The sequence below is a fragment of the Peromyscus eremicus genome, chromosome 4 (genome assembly GCF_949786415.1).
Source record: "Peromyscus eremicus chromosome 4, PerEre_H2_v1, whole genome shotgun sequence".
Lineage (NCBI taxonomy): Eukaryota > Metazoa > Chordata > Mammalia > Rodentia > Cricetidae > Peromyscus > Peromyscus eremicus.
Window position 1 is genome coordinate 149,248,050 of NC_081419.1, and position 12,120 is coordinate 149,260,169.

The following is a 12,120-nucleotide window of genomic DNA, read 5'->3' on the forward strand; positions in this document are numbered from 1 at the left end:
CTGGGATCAGTGCTAAGGCATGATGTGGGGTATAGGGTCAGAGTTGAGTTGCTCTGTGGGGTACTGGGTTTATCAACAGTTCAGATGGATGAGGAGGTGTTTCCATCAGGCATGAATAATCAGAAGCAGGAAGTGGTTTTTGGTGAGGTGTGGTGATATTGTGTCCCCCAATATATTAGTAACCCTAATAAATTTATCTGGGGTCAGAGAACAGAACAGCCACTAGATAGATATAGAGGCCAGAAAATGATGGCACACACACCTTTAATCCTATGACTTAAGAGGCAGAGATCCATCTGGATCTCTGTAAGTTCAAGGCCACACTGGAAACAGCCAGGCATGGTGACACACACCTTAAATCCCAGGGAGTGATGGCAGGAAGCAGAAAGGTATATAAGGTGTGAGGACCAGGAACTAGAGGCTTTTAAGCTTTTAGGCTTTTAGCAGCAGTTCAGCTGAGATTCATTTGGATGAGGACTCAGAGGCTTCCAGTCTGAGGAAACAGGATTGGCTGAGAAGTTGGTGAAGTGAGGTTAGCTGTGACTTGTTCTGCTTCTCTGATCTTTCAGAATTTACCCCAATATCTGGCTCCAGGTTTTTTATTTAGTAAGACCATTTAGCAATTCATCTTCCAGTGGGGGTATGGGGAATAGTCTTCTCGTAGGGCTGCCAGTCTGGAGACTGGAGTGGGTGAGGAGCTTGAGGAAGCTTCTGAGGTCATGGAAGACTGGGAGATTTCTATGGTTTAAAGTCGGGGAAATGCCACAGAGTCTGTTAGAGGGCTGCATTTGTGGATATGTGCAGAGGGTGTAGGAGTGGGCTTTGGAGGGGTCAGGCTGGCTTGGGGAAAGATAGATACCATGAATCTTCTTGTTCTGGTGTCTTGTCCACTTGCTGGCACTACCCTTTGCCCCTAGACTGCACAAGGGCAGAGGCTGGTCTCATCAGGAAATGGATCAGAGGTGCCAGGGGTCAGTGCTATGCACCAAGGGAGAGAGAAATTGGTGTCATTTGCCCTCCCAGATTCCTGTAGAAATTGAGGAACTCCTTGGAACTCCCAGTGTGATGCAAGTCGGTGAGCTGGCCCGGGGGAGAGGGAAAACGGGGCTGGCCATGTCTTTGCCTAGTGGGATAGTGAGGCTAGATCTCTCTGGGTACAGAAGGGTCATTTCTCACAACACTGGCCATCTTCAAGGTCACCTGGCAGAGAGGCCACCAGGAGGACAGGCCCCCTCACGGCTGCATATCTCCATCTCGCTCTGTTGCTTCTGTGACAATCACCAAAGGAAGCAGGACCAGCAGGGTAGGGGCCTGAAGCAGAATCAGTTCCTGAGAGACAGATCACACACCCGCCCTGCGTGCTTCTCAGGGTCCTTTGCTCCTAAGTGGAAGGTCTCCTCCATGCACGGTGTGTCATGCCATGGGGTCCCCAAATTTATAGAAATTGTGAAAGAGCCAAAATCCGGTAAACCTGCAGGAACATGCTGTGTTCTTGAAAGATTCTGGACTGGTTCCCATGAGGGAACTTCAGCCAAAGAGAACCCTGGCTTGTTTCCATCTGGTTCTCACCCACTTACCAAGCCCTGACCAGGCCCTCCTGGACTGTTTCAGATCTTTTATTTAATTTTCATCCTCTTGGTGAGGTATCCACAGAGGATGTAAAATGAATAAACCTATAAGCCAAGAGTGAATTATAAATTGAGCTGAAGGCCTGTTTGCTGAAGGGTGGAACGAGGCTGAAACCCAGGTCACAGGTTGTGGTAGTGTGGGAGAATGATGCAGACCTGGGTCCTGAGGCTGAAAAAGAACAAACTGGGACCTTCAGTCAGTTATTTCCTGCCTTTTTATGCTCAGAGGGACCAGTAGTAGTTTTTCCCTCAAGACATTTTCAAAGGACCCGGAACAGTAGCTGTGCTATGGACCCAATCCAACGACCTCTAGTTTTTGTCAATAAAATTTTATTAAAGTATACTCACATTCTTTGCTTGGTTTATCAGCTCTGGCTGATTCCCTGCTCCCACAAACCAGGCTGGGTGGCCAGCAGAGCTCTTGATGTTTGCCACTTGACCTTTGAAGAAGACATCTGCCCATTACTAACCTCAAAATAAAAGTTTAAAACAAAATCTTTTGGCTTAGAGTCTTCTAACACTTAAACCAAGCAAAATACCTGCTTTTGTGTATCCAGATGTGTTCACATGTGTTCTGTGTATGCAGATGTGTGCATGTGTGTAGCTAGAGTTTTCCTGCCTGGCCCACAGTCAGGACAAATCTCTATCACCCACCAGGCCCACAGCCGCTCAGACCCAATCAAGTAAACACAGAGACTTATATTGGTTACAAACTGTATGGCCGTGGCAGGCTTCTTGCTAACTGTTCTTACAGCTTAAATTAATCCATTTTTATTAATCTATACCTTGCCACATGGCTCGTGGCTTACTGGCATCTTCACATGCTGTTTCTCATCGTGGCGGCTGGCAGTGTCTCTCTGACTCAGCCTTCCACTTCCCAGCTTTATTCTCCTCCTTGTCCCGCCTACACTTCCTGCCTAGCCAATGGCCAATCAGTGTTTTATTTATTGACTAATTAGCAACACATTTGCCAAACAGAACATCCCACAGCACATGTGTGTTTTGTATATAAAGATGTGTACACATGTGTTTTTATGTGCTTAGTACATGTGTGCTCAGATTCATGTCCCACAAATGTGTGGAGGCCAGAAGTGAACATTAGGGTTCCTTGGATGTTGTCCTTGTGTTTTCGAGACAGGGTCTCTCAATGGGACCTAGGGCTCACCAGTTAGGCCAGGTTGACTCACAGAGAGCCACAGGGACTGCTGTGTCTCAACTTTCTAGTTCTGGGATTGTAAGTGTGCACTGCCCCGCCTGGCTTTTTATGTGGCTGCTGGGGACTGAACTCAGTCCCTCTTACCTCCTTCCATGATGGCAGTGACAGCTTCAGACAAGGAAAGATTGATTTTAAAAGTGGGTATCTCAGGGTAAGGGAGACAGCTCCATCATGGAAGGAGCTAACCTTGCTCTTTGATTTTAGAAAGTTCAGGCAATGCAAACTCTGAATCAGACTTTTGCCTGGATTTGTACCTGAGTGCTGAGGTCTCCGCAAATGCTTTCTCCCCCTCTCTCCTTTCTGTAAGATGTAATTTTTAGGAGAACGTCTCTAGAGTCTGCTTTTAGCCCTTATGAAGACGTAGGTGGCTTCTTGCCTGAGACTTCGTCTCAGAGTTTGCTCTGAGAAAAATCTAGAAGCATCTAAACAGCAGAAAGAGTAACGCTGGTGGCAAAGGTCCCCTTCCTCCTCCGGATGCCACCCACCTCCTATCTGTGCTCTTGCCTCCAGCTCTGCCCAGCATCTCCAGAGCTACAGACTGCACTCATGCCTGGCGAATGGGCCATCTGCCCGCCAGGCCTGGCGACGATGGGCAGAACCACAGGCTGATTCTAAGCAGATGGCGCCCTGGTTAGAGCACTGTCTGGTCCACAATTTATCTGAGTGAGAAAGGCTGTTGGACTGATTCAGAGGTGGCAATGGTGGCCATTTTTCATGCCTTGATTTCAGTACGACTGCTGGGTACAGACAGGGCCTTGGGCAGCGGAGGAAACACAGGGGCTTAGAGGTTCTGAGAACCAGCTTCTCATATGATCTTGGAGAATTCTTATTAACTTTGTAGCACAAATATTAGGGAAGACTTTTGTTTTCAAAATAAGAAATAATCATTAACATTTCTTAACAGGAGGACAGTGAGTCTGATCTTACAGCTCTTCTTCTATTCAGCAGTTTGTGGAGCTGTTGCTGTCAGGCAGGATCAAACAGGATGACCAGGATTGCCTACTACAGGACTTCTCAGAGCCTTTACTGTGCCAGTGTCAAGTGGGGCTTTTCAAGAGGGACTTTGTGGTGTAGACGGTGTTTCTTAGCTACTTCTTCATCCCATACACAGAGCATCTGTGGGGTCACCTGGAATATCCTGTAGACAACACCAGTGTCATGAACTAGTGTCACTGACTAGTTCAGATAGTGTCTGAGGGTGAACTAGGTCAGATAGTCTGGGCTCCATTGCCTACCTCAGACGCAAATGTTGATTATCTGCTTTTGTGCCGAGGCTCCCTGCCTCCTGGAGCTGTTAGCCCCAGGAGGAATCAGCTTTCAGCAGCCTCCCCTTGGACCCCCAGGAATGCGTGTTAGTAGGTGTGCAATGCGGCAGGGGAGAGGAGATGAGGGTGCCAGTCCAGTTCCCGATGGGTTGGTGCTGCAGGGCCTGAGGTTGTTGATGAATTCAGGGCCTCAGGAGGCTCCAAGGCCTGAGAGACCACAGTATGTTTCATCTGAGTATGTGCCCAGCCTTAATCCCTTCCCCATATCCTCATTCACCTTTCCCTTCTGTCCATTTGCAGGTCCTGGCATGGTGCAGAGTTGGGAACTGTGTGGGTCTAGGGGGTGTATTTTCTTATAGGAAGGCCCCTATTCACTCCACACTGAAAAGTCAGAGGGTAGAGTTTCTGTCCAAGTGAGCTATGATGGGGTCCAAGGTGCGTGGTTGGGTAAGCTGACCCAGAGGGAGGAAACACAGCCTGCAGTCTCCAAAAAAACAAATAGGAATATTACTGTCCCCTACTTTTTACATAAACATCTTAGCATCCTTCCCAACCCCCTTATAAATAAACTTCTTAGCATCACCCCCTGCAGTAGCCAGTTCCTGCCTCTACACTAAGCAGTGCATAAGAGAAGCCTGGGGGCGGGGCACTAATCCTGGAGGTTGTACTGGCATGGCCCGGTTTTGCCTTTATTGAGCATGCTTGACAGGAGCAGCGAGCTGTTGCTATGCTACTCAGCAGTTTTCCAGGTCTGGAGGGCACAGATGGGGTGCTTTTGCATATGAGACTTGAAACTTCTCAAGTCTGGTTTTGCAAGTTCGTACCCATGCATGTTGGGCACTTGAGGGACGGCTGTGAAACCTCGAGCCTGCTACCTTACCATAGGCAATGGGCCTTTTGGCCCGCGATGCTTCCCGATGCTTCCCGAGATGCTGTTTCAGGTCATATGGGTGGTTTAGTCCCCAAGTCCCAATCTCCGCCTTCCTTTTCTCTCTAAAGGCAACTGGTGATCAGCTGACGGGGTATACAGGGGTAAGATGAGGGTCTGGCTCTTGTCGCTCATTGCATTCCATCACTGCTCAGGATCAGGAGAGTCACTGTCCACAGTCATGCAGTGGTGATGTTACTAGAGCTGTTAGGGTCAGAGCCTAGGTCCTGGCAGTCCTAACAAGCCAGACTTGGCCACCAGTCTTCAACAGGTCAATTAAAGACGAAGTAAATGTAAATGCAGGGAAAGGAGATTTATTCAGTATGGCCACACTAGGAAGAGGAATAGAGGTTCAGTGACCCCCTAGTCTATCTTCTGGGTCCTGACATGAGGTTTAGGTTTAAACAGAGGGCAAGAGGTCTGCATAGCTAAGCAATCCTGGTCAAAGTGTGATCCCACCCATCACTGACCAGTCAGTCATGTCTGGGCTCCAGGTTCTCCTGCAAGGGGGTCTGACAAGCCATCAGAACTGAACGAATCTCCTCCTGGGAGATAAGTTCCTGTGGCTGGCTACAGGCTTCAGCCTTTCCATTTTCCCATGACGAGACTAGAGGGGAAGAAATCACAATTCCTTGGAGTCGACTGTCTCGCTAGTCTGATTGCGGATGGACGGGAGGGCACAGATGTCTTCAGAACATCCTGGTTCCTCCCGGTGTGGGCACAAGGATGAAAGTGGTGCTCCACCTGCTGGGGTTGGAAGGGGGTAGAAAGTTCTAGTTCATGTTAGGAGCAAAGGACAGAACACTTCGTGTAGCAGTCACTACATCCACTGCTGCGCCCTGTGGGAAGGACACAGCAAGCCTTGCTTCCTGACTTCGAGGTCTTGTCCTGGGGCCTCCTACCTTCACCCCTGTCAGCCTATGGTCTGCCACCCACCATGGTCTCAAGGCTGGTCTGACACTAGGGCCCTCACTGATTGCCTGGGGTCCTCAGGACACTTGTCACAGCCACACACCACTCTTGCCTGAGCTCTCTGCTCTGTACTCTAGCCTATGATCTTTCAAATCCAAGTGCACAGACTCCTGCTAGCAAATGTTTGTTTTTCATGAATCAATGTTAACGAATTTAATTTTTTTAAATTAGAGATTATTTTCAATGAGATGCTGCTGCTGATTGGGTAGTTTGGTGTATACTTGTTTGTGTGTGGGTAGCAGTCACAAACTGTCACTGTGATACCTCGGCTACATCTGAGTCTTATATGCTCATATTTTTCGGGGTGTTCCAGCATCTGGGGCTGGCTCTATCCGCACTCTGCACTCCCAGGAAAGCCAGGCCTTTGGGATCCTGCACCCTTTACACTCTTCTCACTCCTATTGGAGTGCCTGAGTGCAAGGTCCCACCTCACCCACCCTCAGCAACTTTCACGGCACTTTCCAAGAGTTCCTCCAGCAGCAGGTCCTGTCCTGGCTCCTCCTGCTTTTCCTTGAGGTCAGCAAGCTCTGTGGTAAAGACAGTGCCCAGTACCACTTGGGAGCTCTCAGATCTAGCACCGGGCTTTGTTCCATTGTGATGTTCCTTTGATATTCTCAGTTGGATTACGGGAGAGGGCAAGACTCTGTACAGAATGCAAAGTTCTCCATCCCATTCTGCAGTTACTAGGGGCTTCCATATCTGACCTTTCATTCTCTCAGAAGATAACACCTTGGAGGATGATGGCACCCGTTGCTCTGTCTGGAAGTCTGAGCCGTGCTGGTGCACAGAAGCCCTCTTCAGACACTTGATAAGTGAGTGTGTGAGTGAATGAATGAAGTAATCAAGGAGAAAACCATTTTTCCACTGTGGTCTGGTGTAGACGGTACCTGACACTGAGGCCACTTGGTCCCAAGTGTCTGACTTCATTCCCCAGGAAGGTGTGGGTCTCTTCTCACAGCATTTAGAAGGGAAGGTGTCTTGGTAGAGAGGGAAAGAGAGGGTAGGGCTGCTGAGGAGAAGCAGAAATGCCCGTTGACACTCTGCTTGGGTATCAGAGTGATGGACTGGGAGGGTCCTGGTTCCAGCCTTTAGGGGCCTGTATTCTGGCATCTCTGGCTGAGCAGGTATTCATTCTAGTATCTGTGAGTGTTGTAGAATGAGTTGAGGGGACAGGAGCTCAGAGGGTGAAGATTCTATGAATAAGGGCTTGGGACCAGGATTTCCATGCAATAGGCATAGAAATCAGCCCTGCAGTTTATTGAAGCCAGCCAGATGTGGGGCCCAGAAATGCTTTGGATGCTTGCTTTCATGGGCACTGTGCATGGGCTATCCTGAACCCGAGGTGGGGCAGGCGGGATGAGAGTTGTCCATGGGGCTGGATGTGTCTCTGCATGTAAATAAGTCATCAGAGTAGACCCAACCCTTCCATCACTTGGGAGTCTCAGGAGGGAAGCCTCTCTCAAGGTTACCACAGGGGCACGCGGGAGGCAGCCACTAGATACGGAAAGTGGTGTTACAGCAATTAGCTGCTAATGCCTCAGAGGTGGCAGAGGTAGCCCGCAGGCAGTTAGCATCGCTGTGTTACCAGAGACCTGCTAATGGGACCCACTAATGAGGCCTTTGCACCTCCCAGAGTCTCCTTACCAGGAGAAGGTGGTGTCTGTTACTCCAGGGACAGGCTCCAGAAAGAACTCACAGGAAGGAGACATCAGGATGCTCACCTGTCCCCTCCCTCTGTAGACATACCCATGGTCCTTACTAAATAGTTACCAAGATGTGCACATGGCACATTCCCTGTGTGTCAGCATTGTCACGGGGTGGGGGTGGGTGGGGGTGTCCTACCTGCTCAGTCAGCACAAGGTTTCTCTCCTACTCAGTGAGTTTTCCATACACAAGTTCAAGACACTTGCCCATCTCTGCCTGAGGTGTTTGAAGGTAATCTCTCTCCAAATGCCAGGACATTCATCTTGACCTTTCTGCTCCTGGATTCCCTCCTGGCCGGATATTTGAGACACTCAGGGTAGGAAGAGGCTAGGAGGCCAAGGACACAGCTTTCAGACCTCTGCAAGCTTGTCCCACCCCTCCCCCACGAAGCCCTTTGATTCCCTGATGGTGTGAGGGCCACAAGGAGCAACTGCTCTATGCTGTGTGATTCATTGGATGCCATACATGGAATTTCTGAGCTGAAAATTCTGCTGTAGCTCCCTGCTGAATTGTTAACCAAGGGTCAAATGTCTCATGGAGTCCTGCTTCTCACCCTTTGCATCCCTCTCTGAGATATTCTCTGGGCTGCCTAGCCCACGCTACAGGGACACCAACTTCTTCTGACGTAGGAACTCTGTGCAGCTTTCCCGATACTTCCTGCTGGCAGGGTCAGCATGCAGCCCCAATTCTGGATCAGGAGCTCCTTGGTCCCATCTTGCATGTACTGTGCCTACATTCCCTGAGCCCCAGAGAGGGTGCCTCCCTTTCCTGACCAGAACTCTGTCCTGGAGCTCCCAGTGGGAGATGAGGATGAGAAGAGTGGAGACCTCCATGACCATGCAAGCACACACAATGTGAATATGTATATGATGTGGTACCCATGGTAGGTGATGGATGGGATGAAGGCAGATGAAGAAATGGGCAGTAGAGAATGTCAGGGACTGTGACTGCCTTCTATAGATGAGCACATTCTATACCTACTAATTATCTCTATTCCCTGTCCCACAGGCGACTACAACCTAAGAAGGAAGGTGCTCTGTGTTTTCCCCTCCTCTTTACATGCTATCCCTAGCAAATCCCTGGTGCACAATTGTGCCAGTGCATTTTTGCAGAATGGTAGAGTGGATGGATGGATGGATGAGTTCTTAAGTGAAGGGAGGAATGTAGTCTGATGAGAAGCCAAAGTGCCCCTTGCTCTCCTCTGTGCAGTGAGGCTGAATGTGTGCCAGAGCCTCAGGGTACCCCTCCCTGAACCTGTGATAGCTGATAGCCATGAAGGCCCTCTGAGAGGCTGGGGGATCCAAGCAGAGTGGTGATGTTGACAGTGATAGTGAGAATGTTGGAGGAGGAGAGGGCCATGGAGGAGGCCTAGGAAAAGAAAGAGAAGATGGCTAAAGAAGAGGAAGATAAGGAGGAGGAAGAGGAGGAGGAGGAGGAGGAAGAAGAGGAGGAGGAGGAGGGAGAAGAAGCTGGCCCTCCTGCCCACTCTTCCTCACCCCATGTAGAAGCAAGTCATATATCACAGCAAGGACAGATGTCCCCACCCATGACAGACCAGAGTGCAGAGAGGGCACAAGGATGGTAGGAGAATGGCCAACACTTTGTTTTACTACTAAGCATCAGGGCCAGGATGGGGAGCAGGGCTGCCTCTGGCCTTGTGTTCTCTCAGTCACACCAGCCCTGAGTGTACTGTCTTGAGGCTGGGCAGGGCCATGGCAGAGCACACCAGCCGTGAGTGTGTACTATCATGAAGGCTGGGCAGTGATGATGGCCAGGGCATGACAGAGCACAGACTATACTGGCAGTTTGTGTCCCCCTGGCCAGGAAGCCCTGGAGGTGGGGCTAAGTAGGAAGTGATGTAACTGGCTTCCTATGTCTAAGGCTCACAGAACACCGAGCACAAGTCCAGTGTAGATATGTGGGGCTGAGATGCTAGCACTTTGGCCAGGGTCCTAGTGATCTGGGTAATAATAAAGGAGTCATTTGGCTGACTTGTAGTTTAATCTATGTGTGCGGCTTCTTACCCCGGCTGCTAGGAGGCTCAGCCATATGTGTCCTCCTCCAGAGCCCTCATGGTGTCTCTTGTGGGAATCTACTAGTCACCTTGATGGACATCTCCACCCAGACTCCCCTTCCTCTAGATTCCCTCTGAGACACCCTTATCCTTCTGTACCATGTGCCTCTCTGGTGACTGCTACAGGGTATAGAGGAAGCAAGATACCACCATCAAATGCATCAGTCAACATCTCCATCGCGTGAGCCAGAGGTTTAGGAGACATGGCCTATTCCTATCCTGTGTCCTGTTGGGACAAGAATGTTGCTGGGACCAACAGACTGGCAGTGACACACTCATCTGGCACCGGAGGATGGAGGAAGGAAAGGGAAGGGGAGAATCATGGGATAGATTGCCTTGGGAAGGGAGAGACTCTGCATCCAGCACGGACTGTGTGGCCCTGGGGAAGTGATGGTGGGAGCCGTCCAAGACTGACCTACATCTTTCAGCTGTCCTTGTCCCTGGTAGGGTCCTCTGTTCCTCACTCTTTGTCAGGTGTTTTGTTACCTTGTGACACTGTGTGAGGAATGTCAGCTTGGGACCCCCTTACTTACTAGTTTGTGGGTACCTGCAGGGAGGTCACATTAACAGAGCAGCCCTAGGCTCATCCTGAGTAAAACGCGGGAAGTCATGAATCTGAGAGCCTTCAGGATCTGCCTCGTGCTAGCCCTTCCCACCTGACATCTGCAGCTCCTGCTTTGCCTGTGTGCAGCAGACAGTGGGGAAGGTGGGCTGTAGAAAGTCTTGACTGAAAGCTTGATTGAGCTCTTGACCCATTGGGGTTCCAAAGACTGGCTCTCCCTCACCTCCCAGAGCCTGGCGCTTCTGAGGCACAGTCACACCCAGAGCTCTGCCTGGCTCTCCAGGCTTTGCTGCAGCTCTGGAGTCTGTTCAGACCAAGAATCTCAGTTCCTTCTGGTGGTGAATGGACCCCAGGCTGTGGGAGGTTCAGGGTGGCAGTGTGGTCATGGGCATGGTGTGGGGGCTTGGGAGTGGTCAAGGAGCTTTTGGTCAAGATCCAGTGCCTCAAGTCAGGCCTGCAGCTTCTTCCCAAGAGCCTGGGTGGGATTCAGGTCCCGAGCACTGTTGGAAGTGATGGGAGAGGTCCTCTAGGGTGGTTGCTTGGACTCCTGTTTAAGCTGTGACGGCTGGATGGGGATCCAGGGTGAGCAGAGAGTGGTGGCACTGCTCTGGACCCAGTCGTCTCTGTGGCCCGTTCTTGTTGAATTTTGTTTTTCATATGAACTGAACTTCTAACAAAGCCCGATGTGTCAGAGGCTCTGAAACATCCTGTGTGGGGTGTCCCCATTCCTCCTGCCCAGCCCCAGTAGCGATCCTTTGATTCTCTACAGGTGCAAATGCATCCTCTGTACACACCAGCTTAGGCTGCACACTGAAGTAGTATGTGTGGCATGATTTTACACACATTTTTCGAGTTTTCTGAGACAGGGTCTCCCTGTGTGTGTGGCTGGCCTGAAACTCCTGATGTAGCCCAGGTTGTAACTTGCAGCAACCCCCGTGCCTCTGCCTCTGCATCTTTATGCCCACCTTGCATGGTGGTTTGACCTAGTGGTTCTCCTTGGATCTGTCTCTGTCTGTGCTCATGGCTTTGCCTGATTCTCTTCCACATCTGTATCCTGGTTAGGGAGATGAGAGCAAGGTAGCCCGTCCCCAGTGGATCTAAGGCAGGCAAGCATAGGGATAACTGAGTAACCTGGATGCCACTTATTTGGGTAAACACCCCCTTTTCTAGTAACACATTTGGCAACCCAGCTCCTTTACCTGCCTGAACTACATCCACATACCCCTCTACAAAAAGTGCTCCTGAACCCCACCCAGGCCCCTGCCTGTATTGGGGTGCACATCACTCCTTGCTGAACAAGGGCCGTTTTTCTTCCCTTGACAACTGCCAAACTTAAAGATAGTTCCATTCTATCATACTCTATGTCCAGGTATGAGACCAGAATAGGATGATCTGACCTGAACTCATTTTGGGGTACATTTGTGGTAAGGAAAACTATGTCCTCAAAGTCAACTTTTAGGGAGAAGCCCCCTACTTATCATCTTATGCCAATGCATAATTAGACACACATGTGATAAAAATCAGAAGCACCATGCACAATAGAGAAATGACTGCATGACCTAATTCATCATTCAGAATAGAGAATGGCCCTCACTATGCTTCACAGCAACCAGCCCCTCCTTCTCTTGAACCCCACAAAAGGAACCACAAAACACATATCATTGGGTCCTTGACTCATGAGACCCACTGTTCCTTTATCCCTCTGCTCTAAGTAACTCTACCTCCTCACTACTTTTGCAAGAATGGCTTAGCTTTTATCTCAGTTCCTTGA

General features: G+C 50.0%; 1 protein-coding gene across 2 annotated transcripts in view; it reads left to right on the forward strand.

Annotated features, from left to right (window-relative positions):
* Phactr3 (phosphatase and actin regulator 3) overlaps positions 1 to 12,120 on the forward strand; it is a 238,434-nt gene that overhangs the window by 131,596 nt on the left and 94,718 nt on the right. The window contains exon 1 of one of the 2 annotated variants that reach the window (XM_059262051.1): positions 6,684 to 6,821. The exons of the other annotated variant lie outside the window; for it this stretch is intronic. The gene's annotated coding sequence lies outside the window, so the exon portion shown is untranslated. Of the gene's footprint in view, positions 1 to 6,683; positions 6,822 to 12,120 lie in introns of those variants that run through there. 2 annotated transcript variants of the gene reach the window in all.